Genomic DNA, 26,192 nt, shown 5'->3' with positions numbered 1-26,192 from the left:
TGTGTGTGTGTGTGTGTGTGTGTGTGTGTGTGTGTGTGTGTGTGTGTTGATTCAAGGGCAAGTCCAAAGAAGCCTTCAACCAACCCTCCAGACAATTAGACTCTCCCAGGAGCTAATCTAGAAGGGAAGAGGCAGAGGGGCTGGTGTTTTGACTTACGGATGAGGTGCCCAAGCTCTGGGAGAGGGGAACTCTGAGAAGTAGGAAGTGAGTTCCCCGAGAGGAGGTGGACCCTAGTCTCTCTTACAGGCAGCACTCTGGATGGAGGAGAGCTGGGGGGCAGCTATGGAGACTATTAATCCTGCAGCCCTGGGATCAGCAATGGGGTCCTACCCGGCCGTACAATCTGTAAACAGAATCAGGAATTGTTGAGTGGTGTCACTGTATTATCCAGATGGGAATTGCCTAGCAGAGAGCACAAAGCTTGCTCTTGTAGGCAGCCTGAGTAGCAGGAAGAACAAGGAAAACCATGGTGGCCACAGCCATGGGCTAAGAGCCAGGCACCCCCACTGTTTGGGGGACCACTTAAGTGGTCCACCCACGGGAGTGGGGAAGGGAAACCTAACAAAGACTGATAATGGCCATCTACCAACACTACTGAGATTTGATTAAGAAAAACACTTTGAATGCTCTTTCTTGCCTTGGGTGATGTTGTAAAGCAAATTCTTGGCCACCGCATACATTTACAGATACCAGCTCTTCCACTTACAGGCTCAGAAAATCAGAGCAAGTTATTTAACCTTTAGGCTGCAATTTCTTCATGTGTGAAATGAAGAGAATACAGATTTTTATTCACTGGGTTGTTATGAGAATTAAATGAGTTAATATGTTCAGAAACCTTGGTAAGAGCTCCATAAAAATAGCTATAATTATATAAATGCCCAGCACCCAGATCTGCATTTCTCCATATTCCCTCACCTCTGCAGCAAAAGCACAATAAGAGCCTTACCCTCACCCCACTTGAGCAGCAAATCTGCAGCCTTTGAGGTGAGACCCTCTGGGTTTTTAGCACTCCACTCTGCTGCAGGCCTGCCCTGAATCACCATCCCCACCCCTCATCCCCAGGCCAGGTTATTGACCACCTCTCCCCACCCAGTGCCAGCATCCTTCTAGAGATCCTGACCATGACCCACATCCCTGCAGTCATGGGCTAATATTGTGCTCTCAAATGACTGATGATCAATGCCAGCATTTCCCAAAGTGGAAGATGCTATCTTTTGTGGGAATTGACATGATTTCAAAAGGTGTTCAAGCATAGCATTAAATAACACTGAATCACATAGAGAAAGTGTGAGTGTATTTTTTCACTGTTCTTTCAATCCCTTTTGATGGTCAAGGACATCAAAATCTTCTTTGGGGGACCAGCACAGCTCTACCACCTACCTGCTAACTCACGAATTGCCCTTTTGCAACAAAGTGAAAACAAGCCTTAGATTCACAGCCTTTAGCAGAGAACAGTATCTGGCTGAACATCAGTAACATAACACTGTGTTGTTTTCATTGTGTTTGTTTTTATAGTTATCCTATGGTTATAGGATTGATATAGTCTCCTTCCTAAATAAATGTATTCTGTTAGTAAGAATGAGTTTATTTTTTTTAATTAAACGGGAGTACAGGTGATGTTTGATCTTTGCCAGTGATATGGTAAAAGTCTCGAGAATTATGCATGATTGTTGGAAAACTGGCAAATACCACCCAGACAGAAAACGCTGCCTTCCAAGTAGAAAAAAAGCAACACTTTCTCCCTTGAGTACAAAAAATGTATCATCTCACCGAACTTCACAACAGTACAAGATAGATATCCTTATTTCTCTATTTCATAGAAGAGAGGCTCAGAGAGGTCAAGGCACTTGCCAAGGTCACACAGCCAGTAAGTTCGAGAGTCCAGATTCAAACTCTCCACCTATACTAATCTTCCTCCCCCATACACTTACCTCCTCTCCTGGAAACCAGTGCTAGCTCGAAGAAACCTTAAATGTGCACAGAAATCTATTGGCTACAACTGGGAGGGCCTGCCTGCCAGACAACTCGGAGTCCCCAACCCAGGTCCTTGGGATCTGGCTTCCTCTATTCTATACCAGAACATTCCTCTACAATTCCACTTTACCTTACAATCAAGTGCATTCAACAGAGTATACACTGAACACCAACAACTGAGCACATCCCTGTGTGTTCACTTAGGAACATATGTGCCCGAGTAAATGCTCAGAGTGACAAAATTATACAGTGAATCTTGCAAATTTGGTAATGCAGGGGTTGAAAATTTTTCCATTCTTGCCTTCTAGGTTCTTTGGCTGGCCTAATAATCGACATAAGACAGATTAACAGGGAAAAAATTTTAATTTTGTATGTACAGGAGTACCAAAAAGAAAAAAGAGTATTATACTCAAGTGACCAGAGCAGGCAGCCTTTTAGACAAAGAAACAATAAATTTGTAAAGAATTGACCAGATGAAGGGGTTTGGGCTTGGGGTAGTAAATTAGTTTAGAAGTGACAAGTGTTCTTTATACAGCCGTCTTAGCCCTAAGTTTCCTATGTCTGGTGATGAGGATGCCTCCTACCCTGCTGGTACAAGGAGCATACTTTTCTTTTTTCTCTCTCTCTCTCTCTTTTTTTTTAAAGATTCTATTTATTTATTTGACAGAGAGAGACACAGAGAGAAAGAGAACACAAGCAGGGGGAGTGGGAGAGGGAGAAGCAGCCCGATGTGGGCTCCATCCCTAGACCCTGGTATCATGACCTGAGCCAAAGGCAGACGCTTAACGACTGAGCCAGCCAGGTGCCCCAGGAGCATACTTTTCACAAGGGGGATTTATTTCCAGCTTTCAGAGGAACAAAGGAGGCTCGAAGGATCCTTCTTGCACCAACTATTTCTTAAGTAAGCTCAATTCAAAATAATCAATTGGCCAAGGTGACATCTTTTGGGGTGGCATATTCTGCTCTCCTTCGGTGATGCCAAATTACCTAATGATGTAACTCCAGGGAAGCTGATGAGTCAAGAGGGAGCTTAGGGGGACCTGGGGAGGATGACTGGAGATCAATGTGGAAAAGAAGTTAGGGTCAGACTGGGAAGGCCTTTGAGTGACAACAGAGGGTGTTGAACTAATTGATGCCTTGAAGCTTGAGGAGAAAAACTGGCACAGACACATTTTAGGTTAGGCTAGAAAAAGGGAAAGGAATGGAGGGAAGTTTTGGGGGTTTTGTTTGTTTTGTTGTGTTGGCTTACCCTGAATCCTCACCCCCACACCTCACCCCCAGGCCAGGGTCTTGACCACCTCTCCCCACCACCCCATGCCAGCTCCCTTCTCTAGTGATCCTGAAGAAATACTTCCTTTGGAAAGAAAAGAGGCATTAAATGGAACCCCTGTGCTATGCAGATCCACCGAGGGGCTCAGAGAACACAACACGGGGTTATCTAAGGGAACATTTCTAGGTAGGTCACGTTGCTGGTGGACTTCAATATCCCAGAGCAAGAAGAGCTATTAGAACCTGCTGGGCCTTTCAGACACATTTTTGTCCTTCCCCAAATAGATGTGACTCCAAAACAATTCTCCCGGTTGAAAGACTGACTTGAAGAGAAGGAACAAATAGTTTAGACCACTAGTCCAATAAAAGAATTGAATGTGTCTTTGAAGACTACCATGGCCATCATCAAAGAAAGCCAGAGATCCCCGTCTTGTGTGGCCTGCAGATTTTGCCAGCTGACCCTATTCGCTTTTAACTTTTGACGCTATGCCGAACAAACAAGGTCTGGAGACACGCCCTGCACTCCATCCCACTGGCACTGCCTTAGCGCATCGCTCAACCGGATTCCCTCAATGCCGTCAGCCCACCTCCATGCAGCCTGACTATCATCTCCTACGTGGCTTCTCGAGACCTTCAAAACACTGTCCTTAATTTGGCCTTGAAAGACCCTCATGAAACACCTACTCCACCTCCCCAGCTTCATTTCCTCTCTTTCTGCATCCGTGAGCCTTACTAAATTGTCATCATGACAGTTGTTCACTATTTCATGAATACTTTGGGGGGCTCCTAGTGCATGGGAGGTGCCCTGAACCCCAAGGAAAATATTAACAAGATCATATCCTAGTTGATAGACATTTTTACTAAATCTACAAACAACAGGCTTTCTGTAAGGATAGGGTCCTCTCTTCACCCATAAGATATTCCCCATCTTGCTGTTTGTTAGATCCTTTGGAAGTATGCCCCCAAAAGTAAACATACAGAACTGGCATAAAACAAATGTGTTAGTCCAGGAGGGGACACTGGTTGAAAGTCTGGATCTTTAAAAACTTTGTAGATTTAGATCTGGGAGTAACATAAAGACTGGCAGATGGACAAACTGATGTAAATGATACCAAGGAGGATCCAAGACCTTCCCAACTTGCCCCAAAGGCAAGTCAGAGAGCCATGGCAGGCTGGGGGAGCGCTTCCTGGTGTCCTGGCGTCCTGATTCACCTGTACTCTCCTCTTACCACTCCTGCATGTTTTTTTTTTCTTGAAACTAACCAGCTTTTCGCTACATTCTAGCCTTACAATTACCCAGCTCGGAAATGCTCCCTCCTCTAGGACTACCTGTAGTTCCCACCTTCTATGGCTGGGGCCCCTGGACTTAACCCACACTGCTTGGGTAGGGTCACCTGCTCCCTGCTGCCCAGTTACAACTCCACCCTGGTCCCCATCAGCCTGCAGCTCTCTCAGCCCCAGAAACCTCCCCACACTTCTCACTTTGGGGAAACCGTAAGTAGAGGCTCATAGCTAGCTCATCTTGTGCTTATCAGTCTCATGTATTTCCCTGAAATAATATATATTTTTTAATTATCTTGGCATGTCCGAATTCCTGTCTGCAACTTCTCATTATCCTGGAATTACTCAGTCTCTGGGTGTGATTGGCCCTGTGGTTCTCCTCCCCTCCCCTCCCCCCACTCCAGTGTATTTAGTCTCTATAATTAGCCCCCCACCCACTTCTCTGTGTCCTCGCCCCTAATTCAGTTTTGGCAAAGTATAAACTTTGTAATTAGAAAGGGCTAAAATGTTGCCAGGATTGCAAACATATTTAGTGCTGGAGCCTAGCATTTTGTACAGTTCTGGGCTCTGCTCCAAATCCTAGAGTAACAGGGAAAGGACAGGGGAGAGGAAGAAACCCTTTAATGAGCTTATAGTGTATGTCGGGAGTTTTCTCACTCAATCTCACATTATCCTCACAAAGACCTGGGAGGTGGATTTGGGAAACAGGAGCTCAGAGAGGCCAAGAGCATTGCCCAAGGTCACAAACCTGGAAAGAGGCAGCGCTATACCTCATGGCCTCTGCAGAGGTGTGTGGGCTTCCCCACATTATCACAGAATATCACATAGTTATCTCTCTGGTGTCTCTGGCTAATCGGGTGATGTAATTCTTTGACACACCCTTTTCCACTGTTTGGCTTTACTGTTGAAATTACGCCTACAAATTTGGCAAGGGCAATATTCAAATGATGTCAACATTTTCAAGAACTCTGCTTATGCCACCAAAAGTAGTATTGCCCACATCGCGTACTCTTGCAGCTGACCACCTAGACTATAAGCACCTTGAAGGCAGGGTCCATCTCGTATTCATCTTTGTCTCCTAGGTAGTAGATGGCAGGACTTTGCATTGATAGGCCCTCAATAAATATAATATTACAAAAGAAAAATAAAGAGGAGATTGGACACTTGCCCAAATGAAGCTCAGGGCCATGGAGACCCACGGAACCCATCACCACATCCTTTAAACTGCCCTTGAGATGAAAATGCACTCTGAGAGAGCGATGTCCTGGCATCCTGAGCGAGAATCAAAGGGAGGGGCAGGTAGGAGAGAATCTAGGTAACAGGACCATCGTTTTTTTTAAAAGATGGGTCTTTACTACCCTCTTATTTCTAAATTGCCTTATTATATAGAGGGCTGTCATAGACAAGGAGGGAAAAAGATGAATTTTGAGAAGACCTGGCAGGGATATTTTCATGGGCTCCTCCACAGCTACTAGAATCATCCTAGAGACAGATGGCACATCACCGCATCATATCACATGAAGGACAGCTCCTCCTCGGGCCTCATCCTGGGTCCACCTCCAGAGCAGCATGCTGTTTTCATCAGGAGCCTTGAAACCAAATATATGATGTTTTTCTGTGTTCCGTGAATATGCGAGTGTCATTAGCAAAATGATCTTTGGGAACTTTCGCCCCTGAAACCATCTCACCCAGTGCTTTTTTTCCTTTCAAAGGGGAAAATAACACTTTTTTCTTCATCATAAACCACACAGGAATGATTCCCCCTAGAGTTCTAAGGAAAGAGAGGTAATCTGCAAGCTGTTGTGCATATAAATAGAAGGACAGGCACACAACTTTTTGCAAAATGGGAGTGGTCTCTGCTAGGAGAATTGGAAACCAGCAACTGGTCATTTTCTACCAAATCAGAAAAGCGACGGCTGCTTCCTCTGGGCTCAGAGACCTCAGCTCCGCTGTTGATCTCAAGCTGACCACACGGACTTGATAGACATGCTCCTAAAAACCTGGCCCTTTGTTTGCATGAACTGAACAAATCACTTCCCTGGTGGGCATCACACAGGCCACTTTCAGATACAGAGATTAGAAAGATGCCCCATTGGGGCAACTATTGGCTCTCAACAGGATGCTTTCCACAAAGGTATTCTTCAGCCCCACCTTTTAAAATTTGCAGCAGATGAATGCTTTCAAGACAACTGTTCAACCAAAGTGCCCCCTTCTCGCTCTCCCAGGCCTCTCTGGAAGACACACATCCCCAGAGCTGGGTCACAATCTTCTTTCCTACTTGGGGTGATGCAGCAAAACAAGCGATCTTAACATCAGAGCATCAGCCTTTCAAACTTCTCGATTGATCTGAGGACCCATTTTTCCCTCCTCTGGACACCCCTGACTTTAAACTTGCTCTCTTTCAAGTACACTCAGGTCCAGAGGAAAGATAACAGGTACTAAGCTGGTCTAACATTTACAACTTCATGAACACATCAGTTGACAAACCAGAAGACAACCCCATTATCCTCCTAAGAAGTGGTGGATCCTCTCCCCCCCACTCCCATTCACTCAGAGCAATTGTGCGACTGTTAGCTTCCCAGTTGTGTGACTATTAGCTTCCCAGCGGGAGTTGTGCACTATGTCCCCTTCTGAAGTCCCTGGCAAACTGAAAGTTTTCAATCTGATTATAATCCAAAGAAATTCCTGAAGGGGTTTCTGACTTTTCTGAACTGAAATTCGAAACAGTAGCCATAACCAGGCCTCTGAAGAGCAGCCCCCTATGGATCAGTGAATCATCCATATGTAGAAATAACATACATATGTCTATATGCACGGAGAACCTGTTGGAAGGCTGAACTTTTGGAACAACATATTAGCAGTAGTTACCTCTGAGAAAGGAGACTCATGTGCATTGTACCAAGATAATAAAGCCTTCTAGAAGAAGAAGAAGAAGATACAAAAGAGGGAGAAGAGAAAATGCAACAATAAAGAATCATTGAACTTCTTTCTAAAGCAATTTGAGTTGGGGAGCTTTTAGCAAATACTTATTCACAAACAAAACTGGGGCCCCTATTTCAGCATTACATTAACATGGGTTTGAATCCAAGTTCAGATCTGCAAGTTACTTGACCCCCTCAATGTCGGTTTGCCCCTCTGTTAAAAACAGGTTTGGGGCACCTAGGTGGTTCAGTCAGGTGAGCGTCTGACTCTTGATTTCAGCTCAGGTCATGATCTCAGGGTCATGGGATAGAGCCCTGCATCAGGCTGAGCAGAGAGTCTGCTTGAGAGCTCAGGTCCCTCAATGTGGACACTTGGCTAAGGGCAAAAGGCAATCTTAGCTTAACATTATCTGCCCCCCACCTCCCCCAGGATCCTGTAAGTCTACTTTAATATATAAAAATTCCTTTGGAAACTCCCTTGGTTCCTCCAAGATATATGTTAGCAATCATCTTCCAAGCATATGGCCCACTGATATACATCTGAAGGGTCTCATGACTGAGTTTTTACTAAACAGTAATAAAGGACCTTTTCCTAACAATAGCTAGCCCCCTCAGGATCCTGGAAACCTTCTTTCCAAAATGCCTTGGAGGCTTGTGCTATCCCTAAACCCTCCCAACTTGAAAGTATATAATCAGTCATCTGTCACAATCCCAATGCAGTTCTTTCTGCCCATGGGTCCTGTCACTGTGCTTTAATAAAACCACCTTTTGCACTGAAGATATCTCAAGAATTCTTCCTTGGTTGTTGGCTCTGAACCCCAACATTTCTGTATCACCCATTATAGCAGCCACTAGCCATGACTGGCCATTGAGAACTTGAAATATTAGTGGGACTGAGGCCCTGAATTAAATTTAAATTTAAATTCAAATAGCCACACAGGGCTAGTGTTGGACAATGCAGATCTAGATAGAACCCATTCCACAAAGGGGGCAATGAGCTTCAGAGACAGTAAGGAACTTGGCAGAAGTTCATCACGTGCCAGAACACATCTCACACTAGACTCCACTTCTCTAGCCTAAAGCCCTGGTTCTACTGGACCCCAACTCCCCTCAAAGAAAATGTCCAAATGAAGAAATCCAGACTGTTTTCACTAAAAGCATAATCTTGTTCTGGTTCAAGCTAAACCAGAACAAGATTACTGCATTTGGAATAATTTAAAATGGAATATTTAACAGTGTTTTTGAATAAAGATATAAAGGTATTTCATCATGAAGGTTCAAGTCTTTAACTTTCACAGAGTTATTTGCATTTCAACAGGACACTCTTGATGCTTTTTTAAATGCTTCAATACATCATGGAAGTCTAATGGTAGAACTCCAGGTGGCAGGGGGATTTCCTTTAAATGGTACCACACAGAAACAATGAATCATGGAACACTACATCAAAAACTAATGATGTAGTGTATGGTGATTAACATAACAATAAAAAATTTTAAAAAAATAAATAAATGGTACCACACACAAGACTGCTGACCCTAGACCACTCAAAGGGCTCACTCTGTTTTGTTCTAAATCATTTGAGCACAGGGGATGAGGTAGAACCTGCCGATATCTCAGCCCTGTCTTAAGTCATGGGGCATCTGGGCAAGGCCCCCACTTGAGGAAGTCTACAGGGAGAAAGGCTTATAAATCAAATCCAATCCTAAATCTCTGCAGGCAAGCCGAGACTCTCAAAGGGTGACATTTGCCCTGTGCTTGATGGGCCCTAGAATAACTGGAGGTTCTTAGCAGGCAAGTGATTGCTAGGCTAAGGCAATGCAGTAAGAAGGTGTGATCTCGAGCATTTACTGAAGTTTACTGAAGGGGGTATTGGCATGCTGCACCCAGATCCTCACACACATCTAAGGCTGCAACCCTCATTCCCCAGCTGCTGGGAGTGTGGGTGGCTGTCAGCCTACCCTAGAGAATGGCCTTGCCCAAGGCCATGCCCCCTTCCAGAGAAGCCTGAAGCCAATGACTTAGTAATGGGAGAGACAAAGGCCAGGCACACTTGCCCCAGTGCAAGCCAATTCTCCTGGGTCCTTCTGGTTCCTGCACTCCCAGGAGTAATGAGACTGTGACAACCTCCTCCCTCTGGCTACTCCTGTGTTTTTCTCTACTCCCTCCAGTGTTGCTCCCCAAAGGACAAATCCTGCATGCTAACCCCCACCCCGTCTGTTTCTCAGGGAACCAACCTGGGACAGGAACTGTGTGCCAAGCACTGTTCTCAGGATTTATACATGCTTAACTCTTAGAAGCAAGTAATATTATTTTGCTCATTTCAGAGACAAAGAAACTGAGCTAAACGGAGGTAAATAATTTTTCCAGAGCCACCTAGGGGGAACTCAGAGGGCTTGTGAAAGAGTAAAAGAGATGATGTCTATAAACACGCTTTTAATAGTGACTAGCACAGAGTAAGTAGTCACCTCATTCATTAATGTTCTTTGTTCTCCCTGTAAATATTTATTAAGCATCTTCTGTATGCTAAGTGCTATTCTCAGCACTGCAGACACAGCATGGGGCACAAGAGTCAAAGTCTCTGCCCTCATAGAGCTGACATTCTAGCCAGAGCAGCAAGAGGTATACAAATAAACAAGTAAATGTAAAATAGGTGATGTGCATAAAAAGAAATCAGGTTAAGGGGGACAGAACCTACAGCAGTAATGATGGAGTTGTTTTATGTAGGAAGGTGAGGGAAGACTTCTCCAGTGAGTTGATATTTGAGTAGAACCAGGAAGTAAGGAAGGGAGTGAGCCATGTAGATATTTAAAGAGTATTTCAAGTAAAGGGTGCAAGTGTAAAGTCACGAACAATGAAAGATATTGAACAGAGGTGTGACACGATCTGACAGATTTCAAAAGGATCACTCTGGCTGCTGCTGTGTTGGGAATAGGCCAGGGGTGGGGGAAACAAGGAAGGAAACAGGGAAGCTAACAGGAAGAGTGTCCTGCCATCATCCAGGCCAGCAATAGCAGGGGCTTTAGCCCAGCACAGCTACAGTGGAAGTGTTAGGAACTGCCAGATCTGGCTCGATGCTGAAGGTAAAGCCTTCCGGATTTGCAGATGAATCAGATGCGGGTGTGACAGCAAGGAAAGAGTCAGGGAATCAAGGATTTGTGGGTCTGAGCAATTCCAAGGATAGAGTAGCCATGAACAGAGATGAAAAGAAAAACCCGAGGGAGGACCAGATTTGGCTGTAGGTGAGACAGGATCGGGAGATCCAGATGGATGCAAGGTAGCTGTTATTAGACTGTAGCATTTAGGGAGAGGCGGCATGGCACACTGGTTATGAACACAGATTCCATAGGCAGAGGTGACTCTCAGCTCTACTACTATGAGCTGTGTGATCTTTGGCAAGATACTACACCTCTCTGGGCTTCATTATTCTCATCTGTAAAACAGGGAGAATATTTGTACTTAACCTCTTGTGCTCACTATGAGACTTAAATGAATAAATATATAGAGAAGTGCTTAGAACAGGGGTTCTATTCAATAAGCACAATATTTAAAAATAAAAATTATCCCCTCAATTGATGTCAAACTAGAGGATTCATATGCAGTATGTAGGGGAGGAAAAGCCTACACATTTATTTAATATACATTTCACATGACATGGGATCCTTTGTAAGGAAATGAAGACCCAAAGAAACACTTATAGCTGAGTATATTTATGCTAGCTTTGATGAGGATGGGCAGTCAGATAGACATATGATAGGTTATAGAACATGAGATAAGTTAGTAAACTGGGGGAAACTTAGTAAAGCCTATTTGTTGGGATTCTTCTCAGAGTTCCTTTGGCTTCAAAGATAAAGATGCTCCTTTCTTCTGGGTATAGGGAGGATACTTCTCACATGCAGGATTTATGACTGTTTAAGGGAAGAAGGACAAAGAAAGGCAGGTCAGAATGACCTTCCTGTTTCTGCCATTTTCTCAAACTCCTTCAGCTTAAAATATTCCATGTGTCAAGGTGTTATTTTTGGGGTAGCATGCCCTGAACCCAATCCAGTACAAGATGGTGCCCAGGAAGGGAGATTTGCTGTATCTGAAGACTAGCTTCCCAGAGATGAAACCTGATCTTGACTTTGAAAGATGAATAGGGTGTAGTCAGATGGACACAGGGTGTAGGGTGGTGTGGGGGAGCATTTCAAACAGAGGGGCCAGCATGTCTATTTCCCTAAAACTATAGCTAACATGAAATAGTTATGATTTGTTGAATCCTTCTCCTTGATCTCAGAATTGGCAGTACGTCTAAATAGAAAAATAATGGCTTTCAATTTATTTATGGAAAATAAATTAACTCTGGCCCAGTCCATCGGACCTTCTCATGCATCTGCCTTTAATGAGTTGGGCCAGGTCTGCCATCACTGACCATGTGAAAGCCCCCATTGACACACTGGAGTGCCCGACAGCCACTAATGGTCCCTGCCAGCACCTCTGATGTTTATTCCCTTATCCCCCAGACAAATGTGTTCAAAAAGTCATCAACAGCAGCTGACATTTGTCTTTCTTCTAACTGCAGGTATCCCCCACTTTTTGAAAGTTCACCTTACCTTACACCACTTGCTTTTAAGAAAGACCTACTTGTTTTTGCTAACCAAAAGAAATCTGGAGAAGAGTCTTGCTTTTGTGAAAAAAGTGAAAATAGCATTCTGGGATTGTTTTGTGGCAAACCGTTATAGAGGCAGCATGCACCCCAAGCAGCAAGAGTGCCCCCCTCCACCACCATCCTTCCCCAGAACTACACTCAGTACCTAGGCACCAAGCGCCAGAGTTTTGAACTGTCTGAGCAGCTGTGCTTTATCTTGATTTATTTTGTGCATCTGTTAGCAAGATGTGTCCTAAGGTATCAGAAAAGCCTAAGAGAAGTTATCTGGGGGTCCGGGAATGCTCAAAAAATTTTCTGTATAAATTAATGGTAATTGTTTCTTTGTTTTACATCATTTTGGTCCATGAAGGATTTCATGGGAATGCTCTACTTTTAAATAGTGGGGAGAACCTGTATATTTGAATAGGTTTCAAGACATACGGTTCAATAATTATCCCTAAACTCTCTGTATCTCATCATTCTTGTCAGTTCTAGAAATAGCACTTCAAAGATCAAAAGCTTGATTCTGACAGGGCAATTCCACCTGGATCTCAGTGAAATGGGCCACAAAGACCAGACACAAAAATAAAGCATCTGATTCCCTCAGCAGAAACCTTACCTCTTCATAAATTATCAAATATCAGAACATAAGCAATAGGGAAGGCCTGAACCTGTGTAGGATCAAGGCAGTTCCTGGACTTTTGAATGCACCTCAGATATAGAAATATGGGAAGTCCTAACCAGTGGTAACAGTTCAGAAGAAAGTCAAACTCTGGTAACAGTTCAGAAGAAAACCAAGAGCTTGCCTCCTTAGCTGGCCCACACATCTGAAGCCCCTCGGCACTCAGGCCCAGCTCCATCTGGTCCCTAGGCAGTGAGAAGCACACCTAATCATCCAACTGCCACAATACATTCTGAAGGGCAGCAGAATGTGCCACCCACAAATATACCACTTAGGCATATTAATTGTTTTGAGCTGAAGACAACTGAGAAGCATATACAAGAAAAGGTCTCTGTCCTCTCTCATTTGCCTGAAAGCAGGACTTGAATTTGCAAAGGTGTCCCCTCTTTCCTCTCTACCAGAAAGAACAGAATTTCATCACCAGAGACAATTCTAGACATTTATTGGCCTAAGGCGGCCCAGGAGGAGTCTACGTAACTAATATTACTAACAAGCCCTTCCCTTCCATTAGTTTCCCCCATATTTGCCTTCCCACAATATGCCACCCTAGAAGCTCAAAGTGTTTCTATTTCTTCTTGTCACTTCTCTCAAAATGTATTGTTCTCTTGCTTAAGATGCTATATAAGCCCAAGTTCTTGGGCTTTGAGTTCCTCATTGCTGAACACACCTGTGTGCACTGCACTTGTTCCAGAGCTTCAGTTTATTTCTCTTGCTCACCTGTCTTTGGTCAGTTTAATTGACAGGGCCCTGGCCAATGAACCTAAGATGGATAGAGGAAAAGAATAATTTTCCTCCTCAGTAGTTCAAAGCTACTTCTTCATCAGCAAGTGGGCCTGAAATTAATAGCCTTTACCCAGAATAACCCCCCAAGCCCTCATCTCCACTGTGCATGTCCAGAAACTTCCATTGGGCCTCTGCTCCATTACCTGGCTTACCCATCACCCTACCTGGGCACTGAAACCTGCATCCCTTGATGGATTCCTCTCAGCCCATACTGCCTGTGGTCCCAATTCAATAAGAACAGGCTTGCAAACAGACAAGGAAAACCACTACCTACAATTGGGATTCTCAAAGCATTTGCTCTGCCCCAAAACACCTAAGGGCCTAACATTTCCCCAGAGGCACCCTGGTTTGTGACAGCAGCATTTGACAAACAGAATCATGACCCACCCACTCACCCCAATTCCAGGTGGGGAGCTCTCACTGAGAGCACACTTTTTTTGTCAACTGCTCTCTACCCACCTCCTCCCCTGCCCCTGCCCTCTCATCATCACCACCAAGATTCTGGTCCCCTGAGCATGCTCCCCCCTCTTCCAACAAATCTCATGGCCATTCATTCCCAAATCCTCATTCTTCCTCCCAAGGACTGATGGGGGTGGTTAAGAGTCAGATGATTTCCTGAAAATTCTTCCCCCAAGATCTGTTGAGTTTTACTTTCTGTAGTTTACATGACAAAAAGAGTATTATGTTCAAAATAGAAAGTATATCTTATAACGTGCTGTTTCCAACTTTAAATACACATGGAGATGGTGACAGCCCTAGAGAGAAATCTCCACATAGTTAGAATCCTTGCTCCTGTTGCTCCCTCCACCAGCTCAGGCCACATGCACACTAGCCTGGGTCAGGCTCCAGGTTTGAAAATTAGCATTAAGATCTCCAGCCACTCCCCTGGGGCAAGATCACCACAGCCAGGTTCTGGCTTTCCACCCTAGCTCACACTTACCCCTTTGATGCCCCGCATCTTTTGTGGCCTAGGCCCTTACCAAGAGCACAAGCCCTTCTCTCATTAAGGTAACATATCCTGCCTTTCTTTTAAAGAAAATATGCTTTCAGGTTTCTGGTATGAACATAATACTCCATTTGGATAAATGTGTCCACTTCCACTTAACAGACCCCCAAACACTCACACTTGTGCACCATGGATAAAAACCAAAAGCTGCCACTGGGAAGAAAAAGCAATTCAAATTTTCCTTCAGTGTCAAAAGTAACATCTTTGTTTGAGTAGGCCTTGGTGCCCTGGTTAAAGAGTGTCCTTTTAAAATTTTCTTGTATTATGAAATGTCTCTTTCTCTTCAGGAACAGGAAGAGAAAATAATATAATGAACCTACTGCTGGCTTTATATAACTTAACATTTACCTCACTGGCTTTGTTTTCAAAACAAAGGAAGCACTACAGATAAAACTGAAGCCCCCTGTGTAGACCCTTCCCAACTTGTCCCTCTCTCTTCCTTCCAGAGATTCAACTGTTTTTATATCTTCCTACATATTAATGTCTGTGTCCAGTATGTTTTGGATGTGTTTTAAGTTTTCTATAAATTGTATCCTGTTTGTAAATATCCTTGGTTTTCAGCCCAACATTATATTTTAGAGATTTATATTACATTTATTTAGCATATATGTAGTTCTAATTAATTTATTTTAACTGCCATATCGTATTCCCCTGTATACTTCTCTTTAATGATCTGTTCTCTTCTTTATGGCAAGGTTTTTTGCTATTAAAAACTAGGATGAGAACATTCTTTTACCTTAACTGATATTGACTCTCTGGGAAGAAGGTTGATATTTTGATAAGGCCAGCCTCACTCCTGTATCTATCAGAAGCAGGGTATACAGGCTTTCCTCATTTGCTACCATCTAAGACCAGCATCTATGCGCTGACAGGCTAAGCAGAAGAAAGGCAAGATCCCATAGCCCTGGGATTAGATCTCAACTGCCTGGTGTGGTAGGGCTGAGTGTCACAGCCGGACATGTCACTGGTGCTATGTGAAAAATAGTCATTTTTCTTATTACCTGCCTGACCCTGTGCTTGGCTAGAATCCCAGGGCTCCCCTCCTACATCTCCCCTTTCCTTTATATTTACCCCATGGAGACATTTCTACTCATTAACAGTCCCAAATGGCATAGCCCTTATTCTAGTGCAATGTCATCTGAACAAACCCCAGCAGACACACCTTGTTAAGCCAGAAAAAAAAAAAAAAAAGCTTTGCTTGATATATAAATAGAGGATAGTTCATAACTTTGCCAATTTTCCTTCCTCTCTGTCTCTGGTGTTTCTCCAAGGCATATGTGCCAAATGCATATGACTTTACAACATCCCTCCCTTGGCTGCAGAATCAAATCCAAATTCCCTAACTTGGCATGGAGGACCTTACAACTAACCTCAGCTACTTGCCTCATCTGTAGCCACATTCCATAGCCCGTTTCCCAGTCCAAGCCTCCTTCTACCCCACAGGGTCCCACATATCCAAGGGGTGTCCAATTAGCCTATAAAACCCAATTCAAATGTCTCTTCCTCATCAAGGCATTGGCCAAGACCCACCTAGACATAACATGTCCCTCCCAGCTTTTCCATGTAATTCTGTGATACAACAGCACTTAGAGCATCTTATTTTCATACTTTAATTCTTTATATAGAATTATATACATCCTCTAGACCAATGCTTTCTGCATCATTTTATGCTTGTGCCACACCCGGGACATAGGAGAGTGAATAAATGTCTCACAAATACATCAAATGTGATTTTTCTCTCCATGACTAATTTCTAGCAAGAAGAGAATTTTAGTATCTTGGCCTATGTGTGAACTATTGATTTATTTTTGAAAGAAGACACTTTTAGTAGCAGATCTTTAATAAATTATTATGAGCAAAAGCCTAAAGCACTTAAACAGTTTCCCTTATATGGATGTTTTTGGTGCCTGCAGATTTTTTTTTAAAGAGAGAGACATATTTTGTTCCAGCTATAATAGAATACAACTGCAGAACACGAGCCCTCCCCTGTGCCATCCGATCCCAATGCTGACAGAAAATGTACCTAGGTAACAATATCCACATCCATAACCTGGTGAAGGCAGCTAGAGCAGGTAATCATCAAGTGTCAGGCACTCTGTTATTCTTTATCTGCACTGTTGCATTTAACCAGCCCAGCACCCTAGAAGGTAGAGAAAGTTCATTTTATGCATTAACTGGAGCAGACCATGGGGTGCCCAGATTAAATATTATTTCTGGGTGTGTCCATGAGGGTGTTTCCAAATGAGATTACTCTCAATTGCCCCAAACTGGAAGCAACTCAGCTGCCCAAAGGCATTACCCCAACTCTATCAAAACAGGAGCTGAAGTTCATGAGGTCTAGAGACATGTGTGGGCTGGCCCAGGGTCACACTTTTACAAGGCAGAGCAAAAAGGGGGAAGCCAAGCCTTCTTGTGCCATGTGCATGGCACTGTTCATTGTCCTTCAAGTGACAGAACCAGAGCTCACTGCTTCTCTATCCTGCCATTTCTGCTTAACTGGAACATCATCTTCTCTCTAGAATTCCCCTAGTAAGGACACTAATCGAAACTGCCCTCCACTAATCTCAGCTGACTCAGCCTAAATACGATCCTGTCCTGCAGCAGATAGCCATTCCAGCATCCCAGTGCCCTGGCCAGGTTCCTATGGGAAAGAAAGCTCTCTGACTCATCTCCCCCCCTGATGATTAGTTAGCTAACACAAACACAGGTTTGCAATTCCCACATTTCCACTACAAAAGGAGGGGAAAACTGGGTGGGTCCTCAAGGTCATAATCTAGGTTTGATATATTTAAACATGCTATAATGTGGAAGAAAACAAATAAAATATTTTTTCTGGCCTGCTGTTTCTGAGCTGATAAGCACATTCATCCCACTTAAATCTATTCCAGTGATCTCTTTTGGGGTCATTGTACAAGCATTTCGCTTGAGAATTAGTCCTCATGTTAATATAAATGGACAGCTACAAAAGCTGAGTGCTTTCCAGAAGTAGGATGTGAAGCAACTTGAGATGATCGCTGCTTTCATTCTGTGCCAGCAAAGTGTCTTTGTGCTTTTCTCATATATATGGATGTCTTCAAAGGCCTTAACATTTTAAAAATGCACGGTGTGGGTCCACTCTCAGATCTGCCTCTTCTAGCCTAAACCTGGCAAGTGGAGCCACTATCTGCTCTGCTCCAAGGGAGAGGAGGAACCATAGGTGGTCTGGGTCTTCCTGAGGGGGTTCCCTGGCTCTGATGTTGCTTTTGTTCTTGTTCTTTTTAATATTCAGTTTGGAAAATGTCAAGGCAGAGCAAAGTTAGCCCTACTTCATTGGAAATGAGAGGCTAACCATACACGTCAAGTCAACAGGGTACAACAAATGTTTGTTGAGGTACTACTCTATGGTGGGACATCAGGATGGCATGGCCAAAACTCCTTGTAGGGGTTCCCCTCCCACAACACTTGCAGGAGCACCCTTCCAGCTTGCTGCCTTCTCCCCAACTCGCTCACCTCCAAGAGCTGAATAGGGCATGCTGTTGAGCCAACACAGATGCCCAAGAAACAGATGCCTCACTGAGTCAAAGTGACCACTATGTATTAACAGAAAACAAATTAGTGACCAGATTTGCATTTTTTTCACTTTGGGAAGGAAAAAAATGGGCAAAAAGTAATGTGTAGTATGAAAGCAGCCACATGCCTGAAAATGACAGGTGTGAACTTGCAGCAAACAACATCCATCCTATCTAGCCTTGGGAGCCTGCATAGCAGGTGCTTGGCAAAGAGCACAAGCTTGATTTCAAGCTAGGAATCACATGCCAATCCTTAAGGCCCACTTCATAAAAAGAAGCTGCTAGATAGAAGTCATTAACTGTCCACAGCATAAAAAAACTATGTATGGTTGTTTTTTGTTTTTTTTTTTAAGTAGGCTCCACATAGGCTTGAACTCACAACCCTGAGATCAAGAGTCATGTGCTCCACTGACTGAGCCAGCCAGGTGCCCCTATGGTTTTTAAAAATCACAGCAAATTCCCTGACCTTGTGAAACAGAAGAAAACATCACCTGTTCTCCCCTTTCCTTCCGATCCTTTTGTAAAAGAATTTTATCAAAAATTTTAGAGCCATAGTGGGGGCAGCTCAGTGACGACTCTCTTGTCCATGAGCACATCAAGAATATCACGTCTGACACACTATTTCATTAGTTTCTTTTCACATCCACTATAAAATACATACTCATATTATCTCATTTTGCAAATGAGGAGCTTCAAGTTCAATGAGGCGAAATGTCACTTCCAAGACTGCCCTCAGATCTTGTAACAGAAACACTCAATTCAAGAGGTCATATTTACTTATTTTTTTAAAAGATTTTTTTATTTATTTGACAGAGAGAGACACAGCGAGAGAGGGAACACAAGCAGGCGGAATGTGAGAGGGAGAAGCAGGCTTCCCGCAGAGCAGGGAGCCCGATGCGGGGCTCGATCCCAGGACCCTGAGATCATGACCTGAGCCGAAGGCAGATGCTTAACGACTGAGCCACCCAGGGGCCCCAAGAGGTCATTTTTACAAAGACTAGCAGGCCAAGGTCAAGGTGTACTTTTGAGGGTTAAAAGGAGGCTGGCAGAAGTTTGGTCAAGGAGGGAAGCTTTATCAGTTGAAAATAAAGGAATGAAACAATATGAATCAAAAGAAATTCACAGGAACACCTTAATATCAGACTAGATAAAATTTAAGGTAAAAATTATCATAAGGATAAAGACATGACATATACTGGTAGAAGAAGCACCAGATCAAGAAATTATAATAGTCATGAACGCAATGCTCTAAATAATTCCATATCAAAATATATGAAGCAACATTGCTAAAACTATGGAGAGAAGCTAGAGATTTTAGTACTTTCTTCTCAGAAAAAGGTAGGCGAACACAAAGTCATTTCACAGAAGAACTAACGAAGTTTCTATGTAGAAGTGTGTTGATACATATGAAATGTCTGCAAAAATTTACAATGTACCAGGCCACAACAGAAGCTTCGTACATATTGGTCTCTGACCTCAAAGCAATAAAATTAGAAATCAACAACATATGTCTGAAAAATAAGAAATACTCTGTGTCTGGGATAAAGATAAAATAAAAATGGAGGGCCACCTTGGTGGCTCAGTCAGTTAAGCACCTGACTCTTGGTTTCAGCTCATGTCACGATCTCAGGGTAGTAGGATCGAGCCCCATATCAAGCTCTGTGTTCAGTGTGGAGTCTGCTTGTCCCTCTCCCTCTGCTCCTCCTCCCACTCTCCCTCTCTCTCTCTTTAATAAATAAATACAATCTTTAAAAACATAAAAATGGAAATTGAAGATTCTCAGAATTTAGTGAAAAAGAAAGCACTCTAAATAAGTTTTTATGACTATAGATAAATACATTACCAAAAACCTAAAGGAAACAACATGTTTAACGAGAAAATTTTATATGCATTCACTTTAAGATCAAGAAAATAATGCACACTTTTACCACAACTGTACAACATAGTATTAGGTCCTCACCAAAGGAATTAGGCAAAGAATGAAGCAAGAGAAAAACAGAAAACATTGGAAGTAACAAGACATAATGAGCATTACTGATGAATGATGTGATCTCTCATGTAGATTATTCATAGAGATTTAATAATCCAAGGTTGCTAGGTAATAAAAGATCAACATACTAAAATAAATAACATTTCTCCTTATCAGCAGTAACTAACAAGAAAACATAATATGAAATAAGATAATGTACACAATAGCAATAAAATCTAACAAGTATCAAGGAGTTATTGTAAAAGTAAGTGTATTAGACCATTATGGAGAAAATCTAAAACTCTGCCAAATAATACTTTTATATTATATATTATATACAGAGAGATTTACCATATTCATATATGAGATTGCAACATTATATATTAAGGGAGGATTTTCTTACAATTAGATTGTATTGGGAAGTTAATTTGGAGAAAATTGACTTCTTTATAAAGTCAGAAACACTGAAATACATATAAACATATATGTATGTACACATTGGCACATATACATTATTAGCATGGGTAGATCTTTAAAAATAGCATCAAACAATAAAGGAAGAAACAGAACAAAACTATGATGCAGTGCCATCTATGTGCATAAAATACATAAAAAAATAAAATAATGAGGGGCGTCTGGATGGCTCAGTTGGTTAAGTGGCTGACTCTTGGTTTTGGCTCAGGTCATGAATCTCAGGGTTGTGAGATCAAGCCTTGTGTCAGGCTCTGTACTCAGCAGGGAGTCTGCTTGAGATTCTCTCTCTCCCTCTGCCTCTCCCATTAGCGCTCTCTAAAAAAACGAATAAAATCTTTTTTAAAACAATTACGACTATATTTTAAGAATGTATGTAGGTGCACTCCTCAAACATGTTGGAGTGGATGCCTCTGAGTGGAGGTGAGGAAAGAATGACAATAACTAGATCACAAAACACAGGACATCTTTCCAAGGACCAATTATGACAGTGTGCCATGAACTAAATGTGATCCACAAAAGGAACAGGGGAGGGGGCAAAATTTGGAGAAAAAAAAAACTAAAGTAAGAAAGAGAATGCAGATAAGCTAAGGCTTCTAAAAAAATTAATTAATTTTTTATTAATTAAAAAATTAAAAGCTAGGTCATGAGAACAATAAGAAGAGCAACCTATAATAATAGTTGATGGGTTATAACAATGAGAGCTTCCAAATAATTTTTCAAAAAAAGCCTGTAGATAACTTTACCATTCAAACCATGCATTCATGTTCAAAGTAAAAGGCATTCTTTTGGCTTCCAAATTCTCCAGACTCAAGAAGTTAGAGGACATACTCAACCAACTGACATCTTCCTGGGACCTGTCCTGGCCTCTGTAGAAAGCAGGTGGTGGAGCTCTGTCTATCTCACTTGATCTCCCTATACTTATTCCTTTTTTAAAAATTGAAATATAATTGACATACAAGGCTATATTAGTTTCAGAGGTACAACATAGTGTTAGCAATTCTATACATTACCCTATGCTTATCATGGTAAGGGTAGCTACCATCTATCACCATAGAAAATAATTACAATGTTATTGACTATATGCCCTATACTGTACTTTTTACCCCCATGACTTATTTATTTTATAACTAGAAGTCTGTTCCTCTTAATCCCCTTCACCTATTTCACCCATCCCCCCACTGTCCTCCTCTCTGGCAACCACTGGTTTGCTCTCTGTATTTATGATTCTGTAGTTACTCCTTTTAAAATAATATGAGCATAGGAAAACTTATGGATAAAACAAAATAACTAAATAAAAGCTAATATATAGTCTTAATACAACATGTTAAATTTCAACCCCAAATTTCTTAGTAATTCATATTTGGGTATCTTATGAGTATAAATTAACTTCATTATTATGATTTTGTAGTTTTAAATAAAATCCAATATAGTGAATCAAAGTTAGTTTAACCTTCAATTATGTGGTTCAGTTTTTCTTTAAAAGCTTTAAGCATCCAAATACCAGCCTTAAAAGAAATATAGTCAAAGTTTTGTGCAGATGAAAACCCACAAATCCCAAGTGCTGCTTCCTAATAAATGAATATAGAAAATTATTAAATTAGTCATAATTTACACTTAATAAAATTATACAAATCCACTTATCTTTGCAGCAGGAGAAATTCTTATTTATTGTCGTAATAAAGAACATAAAATCAAATAATTTCAGGATTATTACTATTCTTTCAGGTATCAAACCAGTATTTGACAGATGTTATCCTACAAGCCACAAAAATTACTTTAAATACTGCAAAGTATTTTTAAATTTGGATTTTATATTAGAAAACAAAGCAGGGCCACTTATTTCAAAAGCCCTAGTAGTTTTCAGCACATTGGACAGTGACCTTTACCTGCTGTTTTCTGAGGCTGTTGAGCAAACTGGTTGGAATGCTCTCTTATTCTGCTGTCAACTAGAAAATTATTGATTAAATGTGAGACTCTGAAATTCATCTCTTACTGAAAAACATTTAAGAGCATTATAAAATTCATTTTACCTATGCAATATATCTATTGAGAAATGAGAAAGAAGAATCCACTTGCAGATATGGAGAAATATTTCCTCAAGCAGTCACACCAGATAAATTATTCACTTCCAACAATATGCCACAAAGTGTAATGCCAGTAGATTTTTTTAATGCAATATTCACGCATCCAGGGATGGATGCCTGTGAAATGTTAATGCCTGTCAGTTTTTCTTAAAAGTATGCTTTGTGTGTGATTCAGGACTTCTCCTGCACTCATTATAAGAATAGAGCATGCTCAAACATGTGTGCCAAAACAACGTGTGCTTTAAAAAGGTAAACAAGTCCTCCAAATAAATTTCTTTTGTGCATTTGGTGGATACATCATGCTTCCAAGTTAACTGCTTAGGAAAGATGAGACTTATTTTTTAAGTTCATTAAGCACATAAATCTTTTCACATTTCTGCAGCTTGTTAAATAACTCTGCTGGTAGATGAGTTTACTTCCTCTTAAAAATTAGAAAACCAAGTCTCAGAGAGGTCAGGTGGCTTGCTAAAGGGCACACAGCAAGTAGTAAGTAGTGGAGCTGAGCTTTGAAACTAGCTTTGGGCAATTCCATGCATAATGATGTTTATATTTATCATGATGCTGCTCCCCTTTAATATGCTTTACAAATAATTTTTGCTCAGCACTTTATCTCATTTCCAGCAAAGCATAAAGAAACTTAAACTGTATCATTAGTTCTATTTACATAAAAGAAAACATGTTTATGACAATGAGCTGTCAAATGAGTCTCCGAAAGATTTGTAGGTACCAGCTTTGGATGTAAAGGAAACCAGTGTCAGCCTTTCATTCCACATCTCACTGACAAATATCCAGATTGGCCAGGGCATATTGTGTTAGGAGAAAGTAAGCAGGAAATTTGGGGCCAACATCCACATTTGTTCAAAGAAGAAAAATATCATAGGGTAATAATCCCTTATTTATAAATGATTAAGATAGGAGAGAAAAGGAGCAGGGGTCCAGAGAGCATCAGATAGGCAGGAGCCTATCTTCAAAGGGGTCTGGCCAGACCCCATTGGGTCATCAGGGCATGCTGATGACAAAACACTGGTCAGCCTTATAAGGGGATGATGTGTGTGGGTTCTGGAGTCAGGCCACAGCAACATGACCTTGGGCAAGTTACTTTACTCTCCTGAGTTTTAAGTTCCTTCAGCTGGGAAAAGGAGATAATAAGATCTACCCTACAGGGTATTTAAAGAGTTCAGTGACTTACTGAGTGCAGCGTAAAGGCTGAACAAATTTAAGCCATGATCATCACCCTAATCACCATTATACCACTTTTCCAGTTCAGCAATTTGACCTTTGTAAATGTACTATTTTTCCCAGGAAGCCTCAAAGGACACTGACCTTGGGTATGAAGGGCAGAATCATCTCCATTCCATTTCATTCATTCTCATATGCTTTGCTGGGGAAAAACAAAATATTTTCTAATAGAGCTGTGAGCTCTGGACTCACAAGACCAGGGCATTTATCAGTATGTGGGAGACAGATGCATATCTTTCAGGTCAAGCAGTGCCACTGACTATTTAAATGGAAGGAAGGAAAATGCCATCTGTATCATGTCAAAAGAACGACATGCAAAAAGCCAAATAGATGCAAACAGAAAAAACAACAAAACAAACCAGAAATGTGCTGCAGATCTTTGTGAATGCAAAATCAAAATAAATTTGATTCTTAGAGATTTTTTTTCTTGAATGTCTTTAAGTTGATATTCAACTGGATAGAGAGAACATCTGATTCAGAAGTTTCCATGACAGGGGTGCCTGAGGGGGGCTTAGTCCGTCAAGCATCGGGCTCTTGATTTTGGCTCAGGTCATGATCTCAGGGTCATGAGATCGAGCCCAGCATCGGGCTCCACACTGGGCGTGGAACCTGCTTGGGATTCTCTCTCTCCCTCTCCCTCTGACCCTCCCCACTTCCCCTCTCTAAAAAAAAAAGAAGAAGAAGTTTCCATGACAAGATGGAATAATTTCTAATATCATACCTCATTTAAAAATGAAATAAATTTTTATATTTATCTTAATTGAAGAAAATGCATAATAATTTTATTATTATTAGTAGTAGTAGTATTATGGCTGTACACCAAGTATATATGCATATTTTATCTACATCTATGCAAAATAGTCTGAGAAAGCCTAAGACACCATGGTGACATTTTGACTTAGAGTTTCCAAGCAAACATTTGAGGAGATGAAGGGCAATTGCTTCTGACTACTCGAATTCTGAATAAAGTAGTGAAGGTCAGATAGATAAGTTGGATGTCAATGATAAAATGAAACATATGGCTTTGAAGTAGTAGGTAAGTCATGAGTAAGCACTTTCCAAGCTCACGAAGGAAGAAGCAGCTGACTAGCAATGGAAAAAAACAAGCTAAAGAAAAAAAAGAAATGGGGGAATAGAAAGTTCTGGGGTGATGAATCAGAAGGCAGTATAGGTTCCAATAGTGGGACCTTAGGAAAGATTCCAGGACATTTTAGAGAGCATTACCAAGGCCAAAATGTTGCCCTAAGAAATAACTGGCCCCTCGGCATCAAGTCTCACAACATCCACCATTTGCTCATGATGCCCAAGGAAGATATTAGTAGGTAGCATTTATTGAAAAGTTACTATGTGCCAGGCATTTTTTGAAGCATTTTATGAACATTCTCTAACCTTTCCAGGTCGGAGCCATTATCATCCCGATTTTTCAGAGGAAAAAACTAAAACTCTGAGAAATTAAATGACTTGCCTAAGGATGTGAGCAAACCCATGGTCGTGCCCAGTTATGAACCAGGAAATGTGACACAGAGCCCATGCTCTTAACTACATAATTGCACTTTTATATACATAATGGGATAAATTGTTTAAAAGTTAAAAAAAATTAATAGAGGTCAACCCAATGATACGAAGAAGGGAGAATTCCATGCAGCCCCTCTTCTTTCAGTAGTAAAATCTCATTTGATATCTATTCATATTCTCACCCAGCCATATCCTAGTTAAAACTGAGAGTATGGGAGAGTCCAGAACCATGGGGATAACATTCCATAGCATCAGAGACTTTCTTAAGCTAGGTAGTATTTTCTCCCTTGCCTTTTATGCATACAAAAACCCCACTACTTCTTACTGCCCTAAATCTTCCTTTAAAAATATTATTTCAATTCATTGTCTTCAAATAATGACTCACCCAATTAACTAATTAGATAAATAAGTGGCATAATCAGTTTGGCAGCCAAAATGAGGCTGTCATTTCTCTGAGTAAAGGGGCTGTCACATGTCACTTCTCTCATGTGGGAGTCATGCTTGAAACTGAATTGGGTTATTTGTAAAATAATTTAAGAAATGGGGTGCCTGAGTGGTTCAGTCAGTTAAGCATCTGACTCTTGGTTTCAGCTCATGTCATGATCTCAGGGTTGTGAGATTGAGTCTGGCATTAGGCTCTGAGCCCCACGTCCGGCTCAGTGGGGAGTCTGCTTAAGATTCTCTTCTCCCTCTGTCCCTCTCCACAGTGCACTCTTTCTCTCTCAAATAACTAAATATATCTTTAAGAGAAAGAAAGAAAGAAAGAAAGAAAGAGAGAAAGAAAGAGAGAAAGAAAGAGAGAAAGAAAGAGAGAAAGAAAGA

At 41.6% G+C, this 26,192-nt stretch overlaps 1 protein-coding gene across 7 annotated transcripts in view; it reads right to left on the bottom strand.

Moving 5' to 3' along the window:
- Positions 1-26,192, bottom strand: part of SV2B (synaptic vesicle glycoprotein 2B) — a 197,222-nt gene that overhangs the window by 98,643 nt on the left and 72,387 nt on the right. The window contains exon 1 of one of the 7 annotated variants that reach the window (XM_073882280.1): positions 158-179. The exons of the other annotated variants lie outside the window; for them this stretch is intronic. The gene's annotated coding sequence lies outside the window, so the exon portion shown is untranslated. Of the gene's footprint in view, positions 1-157; positions 180-26,192 lie in introns of those variants that run through there. 7 annotated transcript variants of the gene reach the window in all.

This window comes from Callorhinus ursinus, unplaced genomic scaffold (assembly GCF_003265705.2).
Source record: "Callorhinus ursinus isolate GAN/ISIS: 27379988/994484 unplaced genomic scaffold, GSC_fseal_2.0 scaffold45, whole genome shotgun sequence".
NCBI classification, from domain to species: domain Eukaryota; kingdom Metazoa; phylum Chordata; class Mammalia; order Carnivora; family Otariidae; genus Callorhinus; species Callorhinus ursinus.
The sequence above is the reverse complement of the archived record's forward strand: the minus strand, read 5'-3'. Positions and strand labels throughout refer to the sequence as shown.